The sequence below is a fragment of the Manis pentadactyla genome, chromosome 7, assembly GCF_030020395.1.
Source record: "Manis pentadactyla isolate mManPen7 chromosome 7, mManPen7.hap1, whole genome shotgun sequence".
Lineage (NCBI taxonomy): Eukaryota > Metazoa > Chordata > Mammalia > Pholidota > Manidae > Manis > Manis pentadactyla.
Window position 1 is genome coordinate 32,018,680 of NC_080025.1, and position 26,018 is coordinate 32,044,697.

At 45.1% G+C, this 26,018-nt stretch overlaps 1 protein-coding gene across 3 annotated transcripts in view; it reads left to right on the forward strand.

Annotated features, from left to right (window-relative positions):
- The first annotated feature begins 15,855 nt into the window (after positions 1-15,855).
- ZMAT4 (zinc finger matrin-type 4) overlaps positions 15,856-26,018 on the forward strand; it is a 335,038-nt gene continuing 324,875 nt past the window's right edge. For all 3 annotated transcript variants that reach the window (XM_036877507.2, XM_036877505.2, XM_036877506.2), the window contains exon 1: positions 15,856-15,986. The gene's annotated coding sequence lies outside the window, so the exon portion shown is untranslated. The remainder of the gene's footprint in view (positions 15,987-26,018) is intronic.

The following is a 26,018-nucleotide window of genomic DNA, read 5'->3' on the forward strand; positions in this document are numbered from 1 at the left end:
TTTTACCCCTACAGTAAAAATATGATATAATACACAGCAGATATGTATTATATATAGATATATATGTAATATACACTGTATATATTATACATATCATCTTTTACATGTGTTACCTATTTTTTATAATCTCTGCAAAACCCTTGTAAGGGTAGGTGTTGTGATTTTCATTTTATGAATAAGAAAGTAGAGGTGCTAGCAGCCCAAGAGATTTATTTTATGTCATTACATCACAACTAACAAGTCATTGAACAGGGATTTGAATATGAGTAATCTTTTTAAAAAAACCTATGTTCTTTCAAACTCTAAAATGTATTTTGGTCAAGTAACATAAGGAACTCTCCCACAATTTTTTCAGTAAAGCAGAAAACAAGGCACCAGTGCTTTACTGGAAATTACCAAATGGCAGAATCAAGTGGGGATGATGAAAAAGGCCTGAGGAGTTGGGTTATGTGCTCACTGGCTAAATGGGCCCCTGGAAAACAGACCACTTTTCAGAAGTGGTCACCGTCTGGTGACCAGGATGGGCCTGGGTCCAGAAAAGAGGCACACCCTGGCCCCTCAAGTGCCTTTCAGAAAAGAGAGCAGAAAACTCTTCAGAAAACCTTTCAAGTTATCAGGAAGTGAACAATTCCTTCCTGAGCATTGTCCTGTACTTTAAAAAATACTTTAAGTAGAAATTACTTTCAATCTCCAGTTTAGACACAAAGTCTGCCATGTTTTAAATTTCGATTAGGCATAGTTTGAACCTAGGAAGAAGACTGGCTTTTAGAAAACAGACAATGGTATAAATTGGGATGTATATAAATACAAACTTTGTTAATTAAAAAGAGATACACAGTCTGTTGATATAAACTTGGCTTTAAGAGAAAGGTTGATGAGGGAACCATTTTATTTAAATGAAGAGTAAGTTCATAACAATGGTTAGCAGCTAGTAAGCCCTAATTTGTGGGCTAATGTTGAAGCAAGTTAATAAAATGACCTCAGGGAAAGATCAGAGTGATATTTTATAGAATTCCGGTTCTAGAAGGACCTTGGAGAGCATGTAATCCAATGATCTCATTATAAACATTAGCAACAGAGACCAAGAGAGGAATATAGTTGTTATGAACAAAACTCACTTAAATATAATTTTTTGCATAGTTATGTGTATGAAAAGCAGAAAAGGTGAAGAACATTTGCTTTTCTAGTTTTTGGCCATCTCCTGAAATACTACTACTGCCTTTAAATCCTGTTTTTTTTTTTTTTTTTGATTCATTGTAAATGGAAAGGTTTCATTAAAGAAAAAAACGTTAAACATTATTTTATTTATTATTAAAATAATACGTGTCTTTGATACAAAATCAAAACTATAAAAGGGATAGGTTTGGGAAACGGTCACTTCACACCCACTTCTGTCCAAGTAGCAGCTCCTCCTTGAGGGGCGCCCTGCCGTCAGGCCCTGAGGCCTCTCCCAGTACCCTATGAATGGAGAGCCACATGTCAATACACGCTTCTCTTCTTCTTTGTTTTACACAGATGTCAGCATACTATTCCTGGTGCTTTCACCTTGATTTTATTATCTAGTAATGATGGCGGTCAGGGCAGGCCACCCCATGACACGCTGAAGTGGCATATTGATTATTTTGACTTAAAGTTACTTGAGAAGAAGCTGATGCAAGAAGGACACTCTGACCCTCCTTTGTCCCCCTGAAAACAGGAAATAAATGTCCCATGTGAAAGTTCCCGTCCCTGCAGCAGAAGGGACAGGGACATCCTTGTGCCAGAGAGGGAATTCAGGGCCGAGGAGGCTGTAAACCCATCCACTCGGTTTCTCCACTGATTCGTACCTGACCCTAAGTTTGTCTTGTCAGTTCTTCACAGATTTATTTTTCTTTGTCTAAAAGGTATTTAAACAGCTTGCTTTGGTCACTTTTTAGGTCCTAGATCTATGAGACCTCCTTATGAATGAAAATTTTTTTTTGTTCCTTTAATTTGTCTTGTATTCACTTAATTATTAGACCAGCCAAAAGAAACAAGAAGGATAGGGAGAAATTTTCCCCTCATCAACAGCAGCCTTAGGGACTCACATATCACCACCTATGAGTTGTTTCTTTGTTTTTAAAATGGCTTATAGTCTTTTATTGTGTGCAAGTGCTGAAATTTATCTAACACACTGGGGCTGTGTGATCTCTTTTGCTATTTCAAACAATGCTGTGATAAACATCTTTGTACATACATCACTGTATACATGTGGGAATATGTCTGGAGTATAAATTCCTAGAAGTGAAATTATGGGGACCAAAAAACATGTCTTACATTTTGTTGATTTTGCCAACTTTCCATACCCCTAGCAAAGAATGGAGTACCTATTTTCCTGCACCATGGTCAATACATAGCCTTATTAAGCTTTTCTTTACTTTTAGGCTAAGTGCAATTATGGTAGGTGTGATATAATGAGTTACAAGAAATACATAGTTGGTCATTCATATGACCAAATACACATTTCCCAGGTATGTTTGGTCTTATCCAGGGTTCCAAAAAACACTGCAGAGTCTCAAAGGTGAAATGGGTGTCTTGTCATGTTAATGAGAGACTTTTGGACACCATCCCAGGGCAGGGGCTGGAGGCTGGATCAGCCAATGGCCAATAATTTTAGTCAGTCATGATGATGTGATGAAGCCTCATAAACCCCCAAGCAGAGCTCACTCCCTCTGCTTGGCCTGCTCTGCTCCGTTGGCTCCTGCCTCTTGGTTGCAGAGAGAGTCTGTGTTTGGGGAACCGGGATGCCTCCCAGCGCCACCGAGCCAGGCCCCCAGCTCCACGGGGACAGAAGCTCCTTTATTTGGGACCTCGCCCCATGTCGCTCTTCATCTGGCTAACTTGTATCCTTTATGGTGTCCTTTATTAAACTGGTAAACATGTTTTCCTGAGTTCTGTGAGCCGCTTTAGCAAATTAATCAAACCTAAGGGGAAGGTCGTGGGAACCTCCTATCTGTAGCCAGTAGGTCAGAAGCACAGGGAACTGCCTGGGGCTGGTGACCAGGGTCTGGAGTCAGGGGTGGAGGGCAGTCTTGTAGGATGGAGCCCTTAACCTGGGGAATCCAGGGCTGTCTCCAGGCAGATAGCATCAGAATTAAGTTGAGTTCTTGGACACCCTGCTGGTGTTCGAGAATTGCTTGGTGTAAGTATGTGTGGGAAGACCCCCTCCCACATACTTATGCACACTGGAATCGGGTCCGGGTATGTGAATAAAGTTATACTACTATTACTGCTGTATATAATATTGTTACTGTTACACACGTATGTAGGGAAAAAATACACCATTGCTTTTCATGTCAGAGATATTGCAGTAAGAGAAAAATATCTGATTGTATTTTTCATTTGCATGAAAAAGTCAGGTTGAACACCCTTATATTTGAATCTTCACAGAATATTAAATAAATAAATATTCTGTATCTTTTGCTTATTTTCCTACTGGTTACTGGCCTTTATCTTATTGATTTACAAGAAATCTTTATATATTAAGGCCATTTGTCATTTATCTGTACTATTATTTGCAAATATTACCTCCATTTTACTTACCTTCTGATCTTGTTTATTATGTACCCTCCCATCCCCCCATTGGCCATGCAGAAGCTTTTTTATTGTTGTGAGTAAATGTGTGGATCTTCGTATTTGCTTTTGAATTTTGTGTCCTTTTTAGTAAGAATTACCCCCATGAAAACTATAATGCAAAATCTTATTATATACTTCAAGTACTTTTAGTGTTTTCATAATTGTATTAAAATTTTTGATCCATCTGAACTTTGTTTTATGTAAAATATGCACTAAAGAATATACCTTTATTTTTCAGACGATAACCCAGATATCCCGATACCACTTATTAAATAATCCATGCTGACTGCATTGATTTGAAATGCTGCCTTTATAACATGAATTCAAGTCTACTTGTGGCATTTCTGTTTGGAACCATTAATTGTTCTGCATAGTCAAGAAACAGTGCAACATTCTTTTAACTCTTATAGCTCATAATGTATTTTAATAATTGTGAGGCTGTACGTTTTTTTATTAAAGTATCATTGATATACAATCTTACAAGAGATTTCGCACAAGCAACAACATTCACCCATATTAACAAGTCCTCACCCCCTTCATTGCCGTCACTGTCTATCAGTGCAGGAAGATGCTATAGAGTCATTACCTGTCTTCTCTGTGCTATGTTGCCTTCCCAGTGACCTACCTATATTGTGATTGTGAATTATAGAGGTGGGGCTCTACTTTTAAAATATATTTTTCACTCTTCTTGTATATTATTTTTAAATTATAGAGAATAGAACCTGTTTGTTTGCCCCTCTCCTTCCAAAAGTACCGTGGGTTACATTATTTTATAGATTAACTTAGGGAGAATTGGCATCTTTACGATGCTTCCTATTTCTGTTCAAGAACATGGTGCACCTCTTATTCATTAAATTGTTCATTTGTGTCCCTGGATGCATTTAAAAGTTTTAACCACATAGATGTTAGCACATTTTTAATGTATCTTCCCAAGTATTTTAACTTTGCTATTACTATTATTTCATTATATCTTCTAAGTTTTATTTTTATTTATACAAAATTATTTGATTTGGTATATTAATAGTGTACACAGACCTCTTTATCAAATTTTTGGCTTATATTATTTGGAATTTTATTCTCTTATGTTTTCTAAGTATACTATTACATTGTATATACATAATAATAGTTGTGCTTCCTTTCTCTCAAAATTCATACCTCTTCTTTCATATAATTGTATTGACTGGTATCTCTAGAACAATGTTAAGAAATGGTTGTAATAGACATATACTTATTTCACTTTCAACTTTAGTGGAATGCTTGTAGTTCCACATTAAGCCTCACACTAGCCTTTGTGGTGATACCTACATGTAGATACACACAAATACATATAGGAGTTTTACACTTTTTAATGAGATACCTGTTTATTTCTATTTCACAAAAATGTTTTTCTATGGCCATTATCATGATATTTTCTCATTTGCTTGCTTGATTCATTTAACATAAGAGCACCTACTTACTATGTCCCAGCGAATATGGTGATCACATGGAACATAGTAACAAACAGAAAAGATGGGTCTCTACTTGCTCATAGTCCAGTGATAATCTAACCTATTTTTGTATAACAATATGGTAAATTATGCTATTCAGTTTTCTAATATTGAATCTTTATTTCATTTCTACAGGAAATCTCACATAGTTGTGGTGCATTGTTCTTTTAACATACTGCATAATATTGTTTGTCTTGTATTCTGCTTAAGATTTTTGCTTTGACATTTATAAGCCTATATTCTGTATAGGTGTATCTTTTTCAGATTTCGTTATCAGTATTATATTTTTTCTTTAAAAAAAGATTTAGATGATTTCCTTCAGTGTGCTATGCTTTGGGTCAGTTTTAATAACATCGTTACCTTTTCCTGAAGTCTGTGATAGTACCCTCTGCAAGACCAGCTGGGTCTCTTGCCTCTTGGGGGCGTAGTTCTGACAGTTTTCTCTATTTCTTTTATGGTACCTGGTCTGTTTGGATGTACCATCACATCTGTGTCATATTTTGGTCTCATATTTTCCATTGTGTCTGGATTATGAAGTTTTTTTTGCATAAAGCTGAACAAAATATTCTCTTTAGATTATTTAAACTTCTATGTTTGAGGTTACTTCCTCCTTATTTCTTATTTTGAATAATTGTACTTTGGTCTTTTGCTTGATTGGGTGAGTTAGCCATTTATTAATTGTACTGTTTGTGTCAAAGAACCATTTAATTATGTATTAGTCTTTTCCTTTTTGGTTTCTTAATTTATTAATCTCTGATTTATTTTAATTAATTATTCTGTTTATTTTAGGTATATTTTGTTTTTATTTTGAACTTATTTATAGTATATTTACTTTTTTCAGTCTTCTTTGATTACTGATTTAAGTGTTTAAGGCATTCTTGCTTATTAATGCATTTCTAAGGAATTTTCTTCTTAGCACCTTTCAGTTGTTGCCAGTGAGTTTTTATTATATAACGTTTTCATAGCTATGGACTATTGATACCAAGCTGACATATGTCCCTATAATGCTAGAGTCAATATCATGGTCTTGAAGACTTTTCATTAGAGGGACAAAGATTAAGACTTAAAGATTTACTTGAAATAATTTTCCACTCAAATATTTGGAAGAATAAAATGAGGTCAGACTAAAATAAGTTCAATAATTATTAAAAGTGTCAGACTGTATTTATTATTTGATTTCCTTACTATATTGTTCCTGAACACTGTCTTCTGAATTAATGTTTTTGTTTAAAAGGATTAGCTTTTTTTTATTGAGCTGTTCTTTAAGAAAAAAAGGAGATCACTATTATCTTTGACCTCCAAAAGTCCTTTCAAGTAACCATTTCAAGAGGAGCTGACTATTTTATAAATCATAAGGAAGAAACCATAATTTACTTCATAGCAGTGTGCTCCAATCAAGGAGAATTTGCCTAAAAGATAGTAAATAGTCCAGCAAAGTCCTATGTATACATTAATAAGAAGAGATGCATTATTTTCACGTGACATTATTCAGGCTCAAAATACATTTATTGAGAACTCTTTCTTATCCAGTGCTCTGCTGACGAATCCAGTTACATCAGCTCATGTAATAATTCTCCTAACATTGTTTTAAGGTAGGTAGAGTCACACTTTTTGAAATAAAGGACACTAAATCTGACAAGGTTGCTTGCTCCGGGTAGGAGAGGAGGACCTAGCTGAGAATCAACACCAGATCCTCTGGATTCCTAGTCCAGCTCTTGCCAGAATACAAATAATGTGTCAAATATTGATCAACTGGTTATATCTTTTTTCCAACATGCTCTGAAAATGGCAGGTAGGTCAGATAGGCAGACAGACACCATTCTTTCTATAAACATTTATTGAGCCCCTGGTTTCTGCAAGACCCGCCTTGCACAGAAATCTAGTGGCCAAGGTGCTCTGCTACCTGGCATGTCTATTCGTGTGGCAGACGGGCAGGTTGCAGGGCTTGGGAGGACCAGGCACACCAGAAATCATCAGAGTAAGTCACTCAAGAAAAGATGTGCAGATCTGGGACATCAGGCAGATGTTCCAAAGGTTAAAGACGCAGTTGGAAGCCATGGAAAGGAAAACTGTACCAGGCAAGGTGGGGACACTGAAAACTGGGTAGGACATCATTTATGTAATGTACAAACAACGGGTTTTTTTTGTTATGATGTTTTTAAATGTTCTAATATGAAAAATTATGAAATTAATGGTGACGTTAGCAAGAAGAAAAAGGAGAAAAAAAAAAAAAGTAAAGGAAGATACTTTCCAGAGGCCACACACAATTACAGCTTGGGAGGTGTAAGCTATTGGGCTGTCATCCATTTCATTCTTGCACCTTCAGGTAGATTTAGACTCAAACTCTTCCACTAAGATAAAAGCTCACGGCTATGGATTGAACTGTGTCTCCCTCAAATTCTTATGTTAAGCTCACAATGCCCAATGTGATTGTGGAGGCAGGTCCTTTCTGGAAGTAATTAAGGTTTAATGAAGTCATAGGGTATGGCCCTGATCCTGTATGATTAGTGTCTCTATAGGAATAGATATTAGACAGCTCTCTCTCGCTTCGCTATGTGATGACACAGTGAGAAGATGGCCATTTGCAAAACAGGAGGAGCCTCACCGGAACCTGTGCTGGGGCTTCTAGCTTCCCAAACTGTAAGAAAATAAATTTTTGTTGTTTAAGCCACCCAGTCTAGGGCATTTTGTTATGGCAGCCCTTGCTGACTAATACAAACGTATTGCATGCTAGAATAGTTGCCTAAAACTCGAACTCCTCGCTAACCCTTTATCAGCATCAGTGGCCTTAACAGTGATCAGCTGTTAATAAAATAAAGGGTTAGCAATGAGGTGAGAGGCCTCCAGAGCAACTTGAGAGAGTCTGTTATTGATCACATACACCCCGCCATTGGGAGGTAATTTTAGGCAGTATTGGGGACCCCTCAACACTTGGTGAAGATGTTTGAGGAAATTGGAAACATTGAGGGTGTTTTGGAGAACTGCTTGGGTGCATAGGCACTTACAAAGGTGGGAGGTTTAGGAGGCAGTCCTAATCTTTAAATGTAAAGCCAAGAAAGGAAATCATTCCCTCCTATGAACATGTAATTTGCTATTCCAGGAAATGAAAGGTCATGTGAAATGGGCCAAAGGTATAAGCCAGTGATCCAATTCATTCACACACACTTCATTCTTCTGTAAATATTCCTGGAGTGTGTCCAAGGCCCTGGACTGGTCAGGAAGCCAGTCTCTTAGATACCCCAACTTCCCTCATTGTTGCCTACTGGACAGCAAACATTGTTTTTGTTGATCTCCTTGGTTTTTAAAATGTTCTGTTGTTCAGGGCTCTTCGATAAGCTTTTGCTTATGACACCCACCCCTACCTCCCAGCCCGCCTCTGTAAACCTTCAGTATCAGGGTAAAGAGTCCAGCAGAATTATTTTCAGCTTAATTTTGGAGAAGCTCTACATTTACTCCATAACCTCAGGAAATATTTCCCTAACCAGTCAAGATGGAGAATCCCAGTTGGTCCTTTCTGTGCAACTGATTATCAATTTTATTCAAACTTTTACTTATGAATCTGCAGGATCTGTGCTCTTCCTCTTGCAGACTGGGTCACTGTACTGTGCCCATCACACAGGCAGAAGGACCGCATTTCCTCACATAAATGCTGCCCTCAGTGGAGCCGCAGAGAAGAACACCAGCTCATAGGAGCTGTAGATTACAGAACAGCAGTGCCTTGAAAGCTGGAACAGAAGATTAAAGGCCACTCCTAATTATGGCAGTGACATGGCTATAAATACACAGCATATCTGTCCTTTTCCAGCCCTTCGACGTCTTGGGCTATGGAGACTGTCTTAAGGAGCTTGTGTCAGTATCAGAGCTTTCCTCCAGTTCTTTCGTAGCAGAAATGCAGAGCTGGATTCTTAAGCCCCACTGCTCACACATTTTGTAAAACTGATGCTAAGTAGATTTGAGCTGAAATGTTGGTATTTGGCACCATCATTCTTTGCCTCCTCATTTACCACCCTGCTTGACCATCGATCTTCTGAGACGTTCATGCTGGATGCTTTGAAATGAAACTGATTTAATGAATTTCGGTACCAAGGAGACATTGCTGAGGTTACCTGAGAATAATCCTCTGACCCAACTCTTGAGAAAAATCAACCAAATGCACCACAATGGATCCATCAGCGTATGGCTTTATGGCACTCTGCCCTCACAACACCTTTTAGCCTAAACTCTTTTAAAAACTGAGCATTTGCTCTTTTTTCTTTCTCTAGGCAATCTAGGCAAAGAGGTGGAATTCATTTAATCCAGTTTGGTTGGATTTTCAGTCTCCTTGGCTCTACATGACTCAGTGATCAGTGTAACGAAGAAGAGGGAGTAGAATGGCTTCTAAGTGGAAGAAGACCCTGGGAATATTTAGCATGAAGGTCTGATATTGGAAATTGAGAAGGAAAGCAGGAGTTACAAGGAATGGAGGAAGGTGAGGAGGAGGTACGAGGGAGAGGAAGGAGGGGGTCAGAAGGGGTAAGAGGAGCTTAGAGACAGGAGGAAATTTGAGGGATCATGGAAGCCCTGCTTTCAAGACTTGCACTGAAACTGTTCCAACAGGAGGAGGGTCTTCCTGCTTCCTAAGACCTCCAGAAGAGAGCGCTGTTCTCCAGGGCAGACCCCGGACTGTCTCTTCATACCTAGCCCATCTGCCACATGCCGCAGGACAAAAGCCAGGCCCTCTGGCCTGGTCCCTGTGGGAATCAGCAGTGATTGACCATTGCCTGCTCTTCAAAATAAGAAGTAGCTGGCTTCCTTAATAAACTAGGCTGATAAAATAGAAGCATCTCATTGAGAAGAAGGTAGGTTTTTTTTTTTGGTGGGGTGTGGTGGCTGGGGGAGACTTATTGGCCCCTTCTGAGAAGAGCAGCTCAGAGCCTTTGCTGAAGACATAAGGTAAAAGGCTCCGGACTCCCCAGCAAACCAACAAGGGTTGTCTTGGTGGGGAGAGCCCAAGGGACTCTGGTCTTCAGGAGCTGTTAGGAGGAAGCCAATGCCTGTCTTCTGGAGAGCAGTCCCAAAGAAATGTCCTGTCCCTGGGGGGCCACCCCCCTGGCAGTCCAGAGCATGCGGTGGGGGTGGGGCCCAGAGTCCTTCTCTAAGTCTAAAGCAGGCTAGACATTTGGATAAAAGCCCTGAATTGTTATGTGTAATGAATTTCTACTTAGCCACATTTTTTGTGTGTCTTAACCTTTGAGACAAACAGCCTGTTGAGGTGACTTCTAAAACAAAAGGGAAGGGAACTAACATGCAGGAATCCCTGGGGAATGAGTTATTCTTGAGAACTGCCTTTTCGAGACACTTGATGCCATCCTACAGAGAGCGTACTTAACGTAATCTCATTTTTCCTTGACAAGTGAGGTGTGCTGCTGTATGGCTGTTTATCCCTCTGCATTACCATGCAAACTGTTGATTATGCCACAGTGATTGGAAGGAAGCTCTGTCCATTACCAGCCTGTAAACACTCTCTGTATTAGCCAGTCCTGAGCATGCGTGGAGTTGTGGGGACTGGGCCATACGTGAATTTCCTTTTTCCATCAATCGCCTTTCAGTCATAACAGTGACCACCTCAGATGAGAATCCAGGAGTTCCTCCCCTCCTTGCCTTCTTCAGTCCCAGCTCCCTTGGGGTTTCCTACCCCTGCCTTCCCTCGGGATCTCCTTTTCAATTCAAAGGTGGCAAAAAGACTTGGTAGAAGGTACTTCCTTCAAATACACCTTCAGGAAGGATCGCTAATGTTTATCACTTTCTGTAGGTAATTCGATGTATTCTTATGCTAACAACCACCTGTCAGGCTTTCCCAAGGCTCCCTCCCTGCGGAGGAGGGTCTGCCACGTGGTAATGCATTCAGCTCTGCTTTCCAGAGCACAAATAGGAGCCAGCGAGAGTCCATCAAGTTCCCCCGTAGCCACCACCCACATCAAAAACAAAGTCCTTCCTCCTCAAAGAGAGATGCTTCTGTTTGTGTTTTGTTAAGTGTGGTATGGGTGTGCATGACCTGAAGAGGCCAAGAGGGGACACGTCATTCCTGAAAGTTCTGCACAGGTTGGGATGGCCCTTGGACTAGATGTCACCTGAAGTGCCCATGCTTTTGTGGAGGCAGTCCATGCCTCCAGCCCTGACTACAGGACATCTGTCCACTTGGTCATTAACTTTCATTGTTGGGATTTCTAGGTGTTTATCTGGCACCATCCTAACTGCTGTGGGTATCACTGTGGATTTGGGGGCGGTGGGGGGTGGCGTTAAGAATGTATCACTAAAGAACGAACACGCAGTGGCGGATGTGAAAATAGCCCTATGGAAACAGTAATGAGAATACAAACAAGAGGGTCGCTGGCTTTAATTTGTGTGGTGCAGGGATGAAATTGAAATGGCAGGAGTGGTGGGCAAAGGAGAGGCATCTTGAAGGATGACTGTAGTCTTACCAAGAGCAGGCAGGGTGAGAAACCTGGACAGTGGGGGGAAGGCCAGGGGGCAGGAATGAGCACGCTCATGGGGGGCTGTGCTGAACTGGGGTCCACGAGGAGGAGGGGCATCATCAGGCAGGTGGGATGGGCCAGATCTCCCCTGCCTCTGGGAGCCAAGTGGAGGACCACTGGACACTTCACCTGGGTGCTCCTCAAACAGGCCACTCATCCACATGGAGCATCTTCCTCATACTCAGTGATACACATGCAGTTGGGGCAAATCATTCTTTACTTCACGTACTAAAGCAAACCTGGATGTATTTGGAATAGAACACCAAATTGGCATGACTGTAGTAATAAAGTAAATAAAGTAATAAAATTAATTAAAGAAATTTCAGCTTGTAGCAGATCGCTCCGATGACACCGTCTGAGCCTCGGGGTACTCTCCTCCATATGGCTTACTTTGATGGGATAGTTTGAGAATTTCTTTATTTGGCAGGAAATGAAACCTTATTGCCCAAAGCTGGGCCCTGTGCCTGGAGCTCCTTTTTGGCCCCTCGTGTATCTCCTGGTCCCGCTCTAGGAGCTGACCTGACATCCTGCCGTAGAGAGGCAAAGTGGTAATGTCTCATTCACACTGGCCCACGCTGAGGCACTGCTGCTCAGGATCAAGGGGTTGGACATTTCTGTGGTTCTTTGTAGACTGACCTGCTATCATTCTCCCAACAGCCCTAGAAATGATTATTATTACTCTGGTATTCAAATGAGAAAATGATGTGTGGCACGTATTGACGTGTTTGATGGGTCCCTTCAAGAAGAATTCTACATTAGCACATGGATCCTGGAAGTCCAACAGGTGGACTCATGTCTGCAGACCTCTCTTCTAGAAGGTACTTCATGCCACATGCGATCTGCCAGCCTCACAGAAGGCACACTGACCTTCTAAATTCAGTTCTCAACTCCTGTCAATGGGTGCATTGCTTGACAACATTTAATGACAGCTTTCAGCTCCATATTTCTTACGAAGAGTGTAACTGAAGCAAAACAGAATTTAGGTTGGCAATTAAGTCTTGCCAATCTCTGTCTGCCTCTGTCTTTTTCACTCTTTGTTTCAGGTTATTTCCAACTCTGGCTCACTAATAAATATAATCATGATCTGAATCAACAGAATCGCTTGCTTTTATATAGTAGGTATTTTAAATAATAAAATATCCCTTGTACTGTCTTTAAACCTCATGAAGCCCTGTCTATTTTAATACCAACTTTCTGAAGACTCATTAGTAATTAATGAAATCATTAAGGATGGTTCATGGTGACTGACACCTTCCTGGCAACCACAATCCCCTCTTGTACTGAGTCGAAATGTCACTGGCCCCCCAGGTTTGCTTTGGGGGGTGGAGTGGGTGGGTGGAGGGGAAGGAATTGGATGACGTAAAGTTTCATAACATCCATCAGCTGCAACAGAAACTGTATGTTCCTCCAAGATTCTCTACTTAGGAAACCATGCTGGGTGAAGTTTTCTGAAAAACCTCTCCTTTTAAGGTTTTAGGAAATCCTGCTAATATGTTTTCACTAACATGGCATTGTGTGGCTCAACTCAATTAGCAAAGATGTAGTGTTGAAATTTACCCTCTTTTTTCTTCCTGTTTTCACACATTTCCTTCTTTTTTGGCATAGCTTAGATGTATTCTCCTCTTCTCCCTTTTAGGAACAGAATTTGGCATAAATAAATGATAACTGAGAAAATGATATAAACAGAAGTGTAAACGCAGTTTCTCCAGCCTCCCACGGTAGGTCAGGGTAATTTGTTGTAGCAAGTGGTTACCCGCAAGAAAGATGGTACTTCCAGGGGCTACTATTTAATTTATGTTTTAATAAAGAAACCCACATTCTTCCCTTAATTACTCAAGATGGAACGGGAACCCCCCCAAAGCCTTTCAGACCACTAATCCACTGAACATGTTAAAACAGAATACTTTGCCAGGGTATTGCCCACAGAAGGGAATTCGGTACATTTCATACCCCAGTGAATGTAAATTGTATGGAGCTGATATTTAATATGCATTCTCTAACTCTCAGAATTAAGCAGTTGATCTATGGGACACAAAGGGATCATCCTTCTCTCAAAGAGAATATTTTATGACCAGGCAGTTTAAAAGGCACTGGCATAAACAACTGTTTGCGGCTCTCTCTCATCTTCAAAAGAAAAGAAGCACACGTAAGGGCATGCTGTTTGAGACAAAGCAGTTTAGAAAATCACTTGAAGTGGTTTCCTTTTCCTTTGGGACAGCTGAACCTTTGAGAGGTGCTGACAAGAGTCCTTATAATTTAGTTTGTTTCTCCTGTTATTTTTGGGGAGCACAGAGGACTGTAAAGTGATAGACTTTCAACAAAGTTGAAATCCGCAAACTGGGAATCTCACTGCCTAAGTCCTAAAAGTGTTATTTATGGTTTTTACACCACGACTGACTATGCCAGATTTTCTGGGACAGTGTCGGTTTTAAATGAAGAGCTTGAAAGTTTAATTTCATCCCTGTACCTTTGTAAGAATCTCACCTAGATAAATGAGTGGAATAGAAAACAAACATTTTGCTACACCCTTTCTCCTCACTTCCTAGTTCAGGGTGACTCTGCCTTTGGCTATGCTGATGTTCAGAAAGCCCTTAGGAAAATGGCTTAATTTTTTGAGATACATGCCTCACAAATAAAAGGTGCAGCCCACATTTTCTCAATTTCTTAAAGTGCTTGAGGGACAAAGAAGGCATTGAGTGAAGAGCTGCCTCATTTTCCAGGGAGAACAGAGGCACTGAGAGCTTGAAGGGACTTTCTAGCTACAGCACTTAGCCTGTTCAAGTCCTGAATTTTTACCTCCTGGCTCCAGGTGGGCCCCCTCTGGACCCTGCCTAGTGAGTGATCACAGCAGAGTGATGACATCATGGGGCTCACAGCCCTGCACACTTTATGTTTTGAACTGGGTTTTATCCGTCAGCCCACCTATTGAATGCTATGTGCTGTAGGTAGAGTTATAAAGATGTTCATGATGTCTACTTTGTCCCTGCAGAGCTCGCAGTGTATTTAGGGAAGCCAGGCATGTACACATGAGGCAGAAGCTCCCTAGACAAGGCAGGAGGAACATGCCATTTGCTTCAGAGGATGCAGACTGTGATAAGGATTACACTTGTTCAAGGCCATGGGGGAGGAACTCTATTCCCTGGACCCAAATTGTGCCAATCCCAGCAGGAGAACGGTGAAAGTTTAGCTTCCAACGAATCTGAAACGATATTCTAAGAGCTTCCTTTAAAAGATCCTTTTAAAATTATTTTCTTCCTCTTAAAAATTCAGCTACCAAATAATGTCTTTTCCATATGGTGGAAAAATACATTAAAGGGAAAAAAAAGCCCCAAATTTGTGCTTTATGATTCCTTGTTGAACAGGGAAAAGCATTTAAGCTGTTCCCAGCCCTCGATGAGTTCTTTCACCTGTCTTTCCTTGCTTTGGCTGATGACGGAGTCTACGCAGTTACTTAAAGCCAGGTCAGAACATGCCAAAGTGGGGGTCGGAGCAGAATTCCTAGCTCTGGAATGCCTGTCTCTCTGGGCTTCCAAGTGAGGAATTCCTGACTTTCGTTGACTTTAAGAACAGCTCTTCTGAGACTCTGCATAGGGTGGGAAGGAAACTGTCCTGAGGTTGGGGGCTTAGGTGGACCATGAGGGAAGGAACTGATGGATAGATTCCAGTAAAGGTGCATAAAATGTCCCCCCAAATAATCTAAAATGACCTTCACATGCCCTCCAGGGTGGCCGTGGGGAAAAAATCACTTTATTCCCTCAGCCTTTACTTTCCTCTGCTTCCAGAGCCTGTCTGACAGAGGCAGAAACCCCACTGTTAGATTTCTCTCTGCCCTCAGGAACATTCACCAGTTGGGGGAAAAATAAGGCCAGAAAATTGTTGCTATGGGCTCTGTTTTGTGGAAGTTAAAATGCTGGAGCAAGAAGCTGATTGCTTGATAGCTCCATCTCTCTCCGTCTCTCTCACCCCCTCTTCTCCCGCCCCCTCTACCCCCTCCCACTTTTTCTACTCTCCCCTCCTCCCTCCACTGGCCTCTTAGGACCTGCCCCCACACGGGCCGGAGGAGAGCCTTACAGGTTGTCAATGAAACATGGAATTATTTCCTTTGATGGCTTAGATAATAGTAGGAGCCAGAGCAATGAGTGAGGTCGGCTGAAACCAATGCGGCCCTGCCCGGGAGCCACGAGCCAATCGCAGGAGCAGGGGGCGGGGCGTCGGAGCCAGCAGATAATTGCTAAGTGCATCGCTAGCACAGTCGGACCGAGCTGCTGAAAGGTCTGGTCGCAGCGACGGGAACGCGTAATCCTCAGCGTGCTCCAGCCCGGCAGCATCCTTCCACGGCTCGTCAGGGCAGCCAGCCTCTGGGCACCGGCCCCTCTGCTCCGCGGAAAAGGTACTCCTTCCTGCGTCCCGGGGGGTGCCCCTGCGCTGCCATCCAGGGGCTTGCAGGTCAGCTGTGTGGAGGGATTGCAGAAGGAAAAGTTTAGGGGAGGAAATGTGACTAAGGTGGGACATCACCGTCTTTTGTTGGGAGGAAAACAAGCTGACAATTAGGAAAACTTCTGCGCTGTCTGGAACTGGATTGTTTACTACTGTTCCAAATAGCTGCACTCAAGAATGTGGCAATAGGTCTGGTCTGTGTTTAGGGTGCCTGCAGGGTTGGGGTGCAGATTCAGTTGATTGGGCAAAGGGAGTTGGACCCCTGATGTGCTGTTTCCCAGCCGACCCATTGCTGGAAAGCTGATTCTGAGAAACATGACTGACTGGTTGGGTGTTCGGCATAGGGTCACTGCAGGGTTACAGTCCAGTGACTTGCCTTCCCCCAGTTACTGTGACCTTCAACTTGAGCCCGCCCTCAAACTTCTGTCTCCTTCTCCCCTGCGCCTTGCCCACTCTGTCCCAGTTCACTTGGTGGAAGGAGGAATTTCCCGTGGTGTGGGTGACTGTCCTGTTTGACCTGATGGACATCGGCATGTCACACTACTTGGTGAGAAACCAATGAAACAGTTCTCAGAGGAAAAGAAATCACTTAATTGATTAGCTCCCGAAAACTCTGGAAGACTTTCCAGGCTCGCTGTGTCCTGAAATAAAGGGAATGGAGCGACACTGTATCCCGTATGAAGGTTACACTCGTATCAGAGAAGGGCTGTCCAGCGCTAAGTGCCCAGCGGCTCTGGCAGGTGGAGGCAGAAGGGGCAGGCTCCTGTGGGGCTGGCTTGGTGCAGGGCACAGGTCAGTCTGCGGCAGGGGAGTGGCGGGAGCCACCACCCACACGGCCTCTGATGACTACTCTTCAAGTAGAAAAGCTCGCTGTGGCAGGAAGCTCGCTCAGCCTCGGAGCACCCCCGTGCATTCTCAGCTGTGGGACCGCAGGGGCCTTGCCTGCTCTGAGCCCCACTTTTGGTCCTGGGGAAAACTCATTTTCCTGAGCTTCTGCCAGTGGGAGGCATTAGGGAGATGGGCCTCCTAGGAAGCAGGGGCCCCACAGGGGAGAAGGTGATGTGCTGGTCTTGAGCTTCCTTCCTACTTTGGCGCAGGCAGTGCCTAAGTGAAGGCCCGCCGGCACCTCACCAGGTGTGCCCTTTGCTGCTCTAGACCCTCCGAAGCTGCCCATCCAGGGCTGATCTGACAAGCCCCTGAGGCTCCGGGGGAGTTCAGAGGAATGTCCACGCCCTGGTTTCCACCCTAGACCTGAAAACTGGGGCCTGGGAGTCACCATCCTGGCGGGAAGTGAATGTCCCCGGCGGGTCTTCCAGCCGCATCTCGTCCCCGTGACACCCTCGCTTCTGAGCGCCACAAATCACTTTCACTTTTTAATTCTTATTTTCTTTAACCACCACAACAGGTTCTCCTCCACCTCCTTTACGCAGCTATTTTGGGTGGGAGCTGTTATGAAGCTCTACTCACAATGGTTAAAAAAAACCCCAGCTGCCTGACTTTTTTTTTTTTGTCTCTTTGGTCAGGATACAGTCAGCTTTTCTCTTCTGCACATGTTGTCTGACTGTAAACACAACAAACTTGCAGCCCCACGAATGATACTGCCTTTGTGTGTGGGACCCTGGAGAGGCTGCTGAGCTTCTATGGGCTGCGGGGCATAACTGACCCAAACCTGTCTCCTCTGTGGTCTGTCCTGGGCCGGTGAGCCCCAGAGAGCCCAGAAGAGGCGACACCCAGCAGGTGGGGCGTTTTGAAAGGGGACACCATGGTTTTCCTGCAGGTAGTAGTAAAACTAGAAAACGCTTTGGAGCCTAGGGGTGCCTCGAACCCGGAACAGGTGGCAAACATGGGGGTCTCTCTGTCAATGCTGACGTGCTGGATTTCTATCATGCTCCAGGACATTCAAACTAAGGCTTTTAAACCAGCTCCTGAATGGTGACTCATGCAGAGAGGAGAAAGGCAGGGTGGGGGAGGGGGCGGAGGGAGCGTGGCGAGGACAAGTGGGACACGGTGGAGCACTGGCTGTGCCTCCCGCCCCCTCCTCCTCATTCCTCTTCCTTGTCGTTCCCCATTTGGAACAAAGATCATTAAAATAACAACTTTAGACTAAGAAAAGCATAGTAGGAGCTGAAGAATAACTGATGAACTGTAAAAACACCATCACTGCAACTTCACCTTGGATGCGGGATGTGACCCAAGGTCCAGCCCCTCCTCTGGGATCCGGTTTGGGGAATTTCATGGCTGGTGTGAGGCTGACTTGTCCCTTGGAAAGCCAGGCGCCTGCCTGTGCGTGCAAGGGCTGATTGGAGCTCAGGAAATTAAATTTGTTACTTGTCATTTCATCAAACATGGTAGATTTAGCCAGGACCCTGGATAAGCACCACCCAGGGGTCTAGCATTTTCTTCCTTGGCCAAGTAGGATTACTCTCATTTAACCACTGTGCTATGAAGGGGCTGCCTCTTTCTGCTTTCACAAGCCCCCAGTGATTTACCTGGCAAGTCAAAGTCCCTTATTTTTATAGTCCTCTTTCCTGTTATCGCTTCTCATCATAAACATAACAGCAGTCTGCCAACCTGCTTTGATCCTGTCATTTTTGTGCTGGTTTTGAAGTTAAAAAAACAACAACAAAACCCGTTCCTTGAAATGAGATTAAAAACATATTAATTTTTTTCTCAGAGAAGAGCCTTTTAGTCTTCTATGTTAAAATTTAATTTCGTGGTTTTGGGGAAATCAAATTAGCATGTTTATTATGGTGTTTGGTGTTTTTTGTAAAGGTGGTTGAGTTGCTTTTTTTTCCCTTTGGTGGAGGTGTGACACACCCCGCTTATCCTGGGGGTGTGTCTGGATGCTTGAAATAATCCGCAGCATCCTGTGAGAGGTGCTGAGGTTGGAGCACCATGCTTCTGTTCATTCATGAAAGGGTGAAGGTTCCTTTGAAATCTAGGCTCTGAAATGTATTCACTACTCTGTTATTTTCCCCCTTTGTTGTTCACTTAGGAAAATTTCATGGCCAAAATTATTAGTAAATAGTTCTCCTGACTCACTTCTGCATGACTGACCTGCGCCTTGCCTTCCTCTGCATTGGGAGCTGTTCCACATTGAAGCAAGGACCTGAGCGATCTTACTGCATCTGATATATGCCTCTCTTCCTTCCTTCATGTTTCTTTCTTCCTGTCACTTAAGGGCACCCTAGAGGGTGAGCCTTAATTTTAGGCACTCTGCTCCTCTCACTTCTGAAACAGTTAATCAGGGGAGTCAGGGTGCATATGGGATTCAGCCCTGTGGGAGCCATGAGATAATCCTTTCCCCAAGCAGACCTCTCAAGAGCCCCTTGGGGTTCAGTTTCCCTGTGTGAGGCAGGCAGGGTAGATATTTATGAGCACAGGTCTATCAGATGGACGGAAATTCCCATCACACATAGCCAGCCCTCTGCACTGTTCTGAGGCCCACTCACCTTCAGCCCCCATGCACAGGACTGACCTCCTGTTAGCCTGACAGTCCTGTTAGGACTGACAGAAATGTTAGCCAGCAGGGAAGTTTGCCTGTCATTCTCCTAGTTCCTTTGTTCTTTTCTCAGCCCTAAATCTCTCTGTCAAGAGATGCAAAGGTCCAAATCTACTTATTCATACTAAGGCGTGAACAGCTAACCATGTTGCCACTGACAGAGGTATTTGAGTTCTTAATGGAAAGCAAAGCTGCTCATAATGGAGTTTCAGACATCACCTAGTGGGATGGAGAAGACAGAGTCTGGATCAGGCAGTTGTGGTCCTTTGCGTTTCAGTTTAGGCTGGTCCTGCTCTTACCACTTGAGGACATGCTACAGTCACTCAGGGCATTGGGCTGTCGATATTTGGGGTCTCGAGCCTGGAGCTTGATCCCTCAGATTTGACCTTGGGCACCGCACTAACTTGCCCTTTCTGACCTTCAGTTCTCTCCTGTAAGAGCCTATCATGTAAAGCCAGGGGCTTGGGCTACAGTCTTATTGATCCCTTTCTGCTCTTACCTTCCCTCTGGATTTTGCCACCAGAGTCCTGGATCCAGGTGGGGATGTCACGGCTCCAGAAGGGCTTGGAGCCTGTGGAGCGAGTTCTAGTGCAGGCCACGGCACTCAGTGATGTGTTCAGAGCTCCAGCCCATGGAGGCAGGTCGGAAGGAATGGCGGATGTTAAACCAGAAGAAAAACAGGCTGAGGGGTGATGTAATGACTGATTTTGGTTTAGGAGGGGATGTTATATGGAGGATGGCGACCAGCTGTTCTCTATCTCCAGTAAGGATTGAACGAGAGAAAATAGACAGAAATTGCAGCAGATGGACTTAGATTAGGTATGAGGAAGAATTTTCCATCAGTAAGAGTTGTTAAAACGGGAAGGTTGTGGAGCCACTGCGCTGATCTTTGGGAAGAAGGTGAGCAGAAGATTCAGCTGCAGGAGGAGGCAGAAGTGGGGCATCTGGTCCAGGATCCTGGCTCTTTCTTCCTGGGGATGTTATTTTGTTTCCCTGAAACCCCATCTTTGCTCTTGGGCTCTCAAAGAAGCTGAGAACTCAAGTCCCTCGGACTTGGGGGAAAGGAACGCAGCCTACTCGTGCTGTCCTCCAGGGGGCACCTTGCAGGGCAGGTCCTGTCTATTACTTGACAACGTCTCATAGGTCCAATCTTTTATTTCCAGATGTGGCCAATGAGGCCCAGCGAGGTCACGGGCCTTGGTGTTGTCACAGTGACCCCATGGCAGGGCCGGTTCCAGAATCGAGGTGCCCCCTCTCCCACGTCAGTGTGATCTGCATTGTAGCTCATTTACCCCCTTGCTTCCAAATTGAATAGACTGTGTTTCCTTTTCCTGGGCCCCTGATTTCTCTCTTACCCAGTGGCAGAGCCAGGAGCACCTGCAGCTGAGTGTGTTTGCCGAGTGCCCATTCTAACACTCAAATGCCCTCAACTCTACTTTCCTGACATGGACAGCAAAGTCTTCGGTCTCGGACCGTGGGTGGGAAGGTGTGGCTGTAAGGCCACAATGACTGAATGCACGCTAGGTGTGGGGGCAGAAAGGATGGGATGGGGCAGAGCTAGGAGACCAGGTGGTGAAACAGGAAAAAACAAAGGAATATTACTTAATCTGAATCTTAGATCTAGTTCAGACTTCTCATGGGACAGAGAAATAAGAGAAGTCCATGGCATGATAGGCTCTGGACAGGAGATCTGCCTCGTTACATTTATAAAACAAAGCAGAATGTTGAATTTCATTAGGATTCTCATTTCTGAGAGAATTTTGAGAGAAATTCCATGTTCCTTCCAGCCACCCTGGAGTCATTTCTGGGCAGACACATCTCCTGGGGAGTGCTGGGAGCCCCGTGGGGGGCGCGTTAGGGGGGGTGCAGACTGTGCCAAAGTGGGTAGGCGGCCCCAGGACCCACAGGCTGGCTCACTGTGGGGCCGGGGGGAGCACTCTCATGCTCTCGAGAATGGGGCAGAGGCTGTGGACAGCTTTGCCTTGCAGTGGTTTGAGCCACGTAGGAAGCAAGGTGATTTGGTGGAAGGAGCCCCACAGAATGAATCCGTGATTAGGAGGTGAATGCATGTAGTCAGTGAGAAAAAGAAAGAGAGCCCGAGGTTTGTGCTGGGCTGGCGGGGGGTGGTCAGCAGGAGGTGCCCAGTGGCATGGCTCTGCTAACAAAGTCATCCTGAGCCTTTGTGCCCAGTACTGAGACAGGCATTAGGGGCCTTCCAGAAACAAGACCAGTGTGGGAGTTCCCATGGAAGGACCAATCCCAGAGGCAGCAAGTGGGGTGTCTGTGCAGGGCGCAGCCAAGGCACAGAGGAGCCAAAGGGAGAGGGCACAGTGGGCACTGGGGGCCAGGCTGCCCAGGGCCGGACAGGCCGCAAGGACCAAGAGAGCTTGGGAGGATGAAGGGGGAGGAGGGGTGGGCTGCAGGAAGGTCAGGCAACCAAGGGCCTGTGGAGCCCGTCCGCAGACGGGGAAGGAACCCACGACCCACAGAGAGAACCTCCAGAAGTCCAGCATGTGGGCAGGCCTGCCTAGGTGGCCTCAGTATCCCCTGCTGCCTGTGTCCTTGTCATTCAGAATAATCTCGGCTGACTTCACACTTGTGCTTTCGATTCTGGTGCCACAGCCAGCATTAGAATACGGTAATAAGGTGTCAACCTGAAAGCAGTGCGTCTCTGCGGCAGGGGACACGTGGTTACCCTTTCTGGGCATGGCAAGAGAAGGCCTGGAGACAGAAACATCTGAGAGGGACTTGAGAAATATCTAGGGTCCCTGCAGGTGGATGAGGAATGGGTGGGAGGGAAGGTAGCCACGTGTGCAAGACTCAGAAGCATGAAAAGCGCAGTATGTCAGAGCACAGTGAGTAATACTTGGGGGTTGCTGCATCTGAGCACACTGAGGTATGTTTTCAGAAATTGTGGGGTAGGAGGGGGTTGGGGCGCTCCCAGGTAGGGAGGGACCAGCCGGCCAAACTGAGGAGCAGAAGGGTTTTAGGCCGGAAAAGACATAGTCACGTTCGTATTTAGGAAAAACGAGTTGTGAAATGGATGTGGGGGTGAGCTCTGGGGGGATCCGGCCTGGGACAGACCTGGGGAATTCACTGCCGTCCAGGTGAGAAGTGAGAGTCTGAAGGGACACAGTGGCAGAAGAGGAGGGACAGCAGCCGAGGGGGATGCTCTGACTCTGTAAGTCACACTGGATCAGGCAAAAATGAAGAGGAATTATTCATCCCAGAGGAGAGGCTGACAGGTGACAAGGGAAGGTCAGCAGTTAGATAGATGAAAGACAGAGCAGTGCCCCCCACTGAAGATGGGATGATAGCACGTGGGTTTAAATGATAGAAAAAGCTAGACTTTAACATCAGTGCCCTAATGGAGAGGTTATTAACATGTGGGGGCAGGGCCCCCAAAGACGGTCATGGATTCATTCTCCTCTCTGCAGAGTATTAAAAACTCAGTCTGTCCCCTGACAGAAAAGTGGGCAATGGATGTGAGTAGACAGTTCAAGCACAGAGAAAAGAAATGCAAATATCCTGAAAAATATGCAGAAGTGCCTGACCTCACTAATAATTAAATTATGAAATGAAAAACAGGAATCATTATCCACCTACCACATGAGCAAGAATGAAAATGATACTATCTGGTGTTGTTCAGAGTGCTGGGAGATGGACATCGCAGCCTTAGCTGGTGGGAAGATCATTTGCAAACATGGGAGACATGTCTCAAAAATATACCCTTTGAACCAGTGAGCAATTCCTCTTCTAGGAATTTTTCCTGGGGAAAAAATTGGAGCAGTGCAAAATAAGTCTAATAAAGGATATTCCTTTCAGCATTATTCATTATACCAAAACATTGTATGGGGGTATTAATTAAATCTAATATGGCTCATCCATAAAATGGAAATCAAGGAAGCTATGAAAATTGCATTGAATAATATATAAGAATAGGGGAAAATGCTAATAATATATATTAAGCAAATAAAGATTTAAAAGTAAATAGAGTATAAATGCGATTTGGTAAAAACAAGGTGTGTACAGTCATGAAAATTAGAATGGAATGCAATATATCAAAGTGATAATTGTGGTTACCTCTGGGCTTTAGGAAACACCTGATTTGGTTCTTTTAACTTTTCTCTATTTCCCAAATTTCCTGCAATAAATGTATTTTACACATCAGAAAAACATGTGCTTTAAACCAGTTACTCAAACTGCACATGTTTAAGCAGTGACTGTACAGGTAGCAATGTACCAGACACTGTGTTGCTCACTGAGGAGTCCTCTGTTCATTTGGCGAGATCAGGTGAATGCCCACGGGCAGTGCAGTATGTGCCATCCTGTCTTGGTAAGGGCTGAATGCCTACTTCAGATGCCAAGGGTGCGGGATCTCTGTGCAGGGAATGGTGACCACAGGCTACGGAATCCTTGTTCCTTCCTCCCCGCCTCAGCCACTGCTCCACACACATCCCCAGGTCCCATCCCCTGCAGCATGACCTCTCCTGACCTTCAGGGACATGTTTACGTGCATCTCGTGCATCTGTTGATTGCATAAGTGGGAAATTTGAGGCCCAGAGAGGTTGTGACTTAGCTGTCTCACAAAGCTAGTGACCGGCAGAGCTAGGTGACAAGGAACTTCTATGTCAGAGCCTGCACACCCTTTCCAAACAGGGCTGTTTTGTGGGGCTTCGTGTACTCTTGAGGATGCTGGCAGATTGCCCCCGGGAAGGTGTGGGGCCACCTCCCCTCCTTCCAAGAAGCCATGCCTTTTGCTTAACTTGGTTACTAATTAAGACCAAATGCATGCACTGCCAGCCTTATCATTTAGAGGAGGAGCGACAGGTGCTGAAGGCTGTCCAGAGGTGACCTTGTGCTTCTGTCTCCTGACCGAGGGCCTCGCTGGTTGCTACTTTCCCCAAATACATTTGCTTCCCACTGGGGTTTCCTTTGTTGCATAAACTCAGGGTGTCACCGCTGGCTGGCTCCATTATGTGTGCCTGGCCATGTGGGGGCTCTGGGCTGCCTTCCCTCGGAGGGGCGGGTGGTGGCTCTGATGGGCATGTCCTTGGGGCTTTTGCAGGCTTAACTGGGAAAAATGGAGAGGCCTGCTGGGAGGTAGGGTGGGCTGGGAGCCGTGTGGGCCTTGTGGCCGATTTGCTGCTCTATTTGTTTTAATCACAACACATTTGTATGGTGCTTTGTATTCACAAGCCTTGGAGGTGGGTGGGGAAGGCGTCGTTCTCCCCATTTTGCAGAGGGGGAAATTGATACTTGCAAAGGCAAAGCCACTCGCCTGAGCATGTATGGGCAGCCGGCCGTGAAACCAGAAGGGAACAGGCCAGATTTTCTGCCTGCATATACCACCTGACCTTGTAATCACCAGGGAACAAGGGCTCCTTGCGGCTCACGTGGCCTGGGCATAGGCGGGGTGGGGTGTGGCCTGTGTGTGACCCTGGCAGGTACCTGAGACATTAACAGCAGCATGCATGAGATGACTTCCGCTACGAGGGTGTCCTCACTTGAGTCCAGTGTGAGGCCGCGTGGAGGCGCTGAGAAAAGCAGATGTTGGGGAGGGTGTGAGTGGTCCCCAAAACCTCATGGAGGCAGATGGTCCTGTACCCCAAAGGGTGGGGGCCATTTGGACAGAAGGAGGGACGCTCTTGGTGTCAGCGGCAGTCTGGAGCCAAGAGCCAGCACGCGGTGTCCGTGCTGCCAAGGGGCTGGGCTCTTTGGCCCTGCCGGGGGTTGGTGGGGAGGGGGGGTGTCTCAGGCTTCGCCTGTTCTCAGAAATCCCTGCTGTGGAGGATGCTCAGGACCCGCGGGGCTGAGGGGGGTGGAGGGGAGGAGGCTGGAGGCTCTGCCTGTGCTGCCTCTCCGTTTGGCTCCTGCTGAAAATCAAAGTGCCCTGTGGGGTTCCGGGAAGACAGAAAGGAGAACTGGGATGGTTCCTATTCTGCCAGCCTCCCCTGCTTGCCTGGAATTTAGCGTTTTCAGAGTGTAGGAAGAGAATGGAAAAGTTATGAGACAAACAGAAAAAGGCAAGAAAAAAGGAGCAGAGTGGGGAGTGGGTGGGGAACTCAGGAGGGATGTTTGGCAACAAGGACATACCTCCAGGCAGAAAACCCTAAACTATCTTTTAAATTATAGACATTTAATTGTGGTAAGACACAAATAAAGGGAAAAGTCTAAGACTGCCCTTTATTTCCAGTATTATAAACATTTGCTCATCACCCTCGTTGTGCAAAGAGGAAACTGAGGCACGGAGGGGGTAAGCCTCACCAGGGTAACACTCGTGGTGATGCCAACACAGGCGGATGCCAAGCCTGGTGTGCTGTCTGCCATGCCACCCCAGCTGGCTCACCCCTTCTGGGGTCAGGTGGCTGACTGTGGGCCCAGAGGGGAGGAAATGAGGTGCCATCTGCCTCCAGAGCAGTACCTTCTCCGCTTCTCCCTCCCCCCTCCTCATTTCCAGGAGGCTCTGAGGAGAGAGGCTGG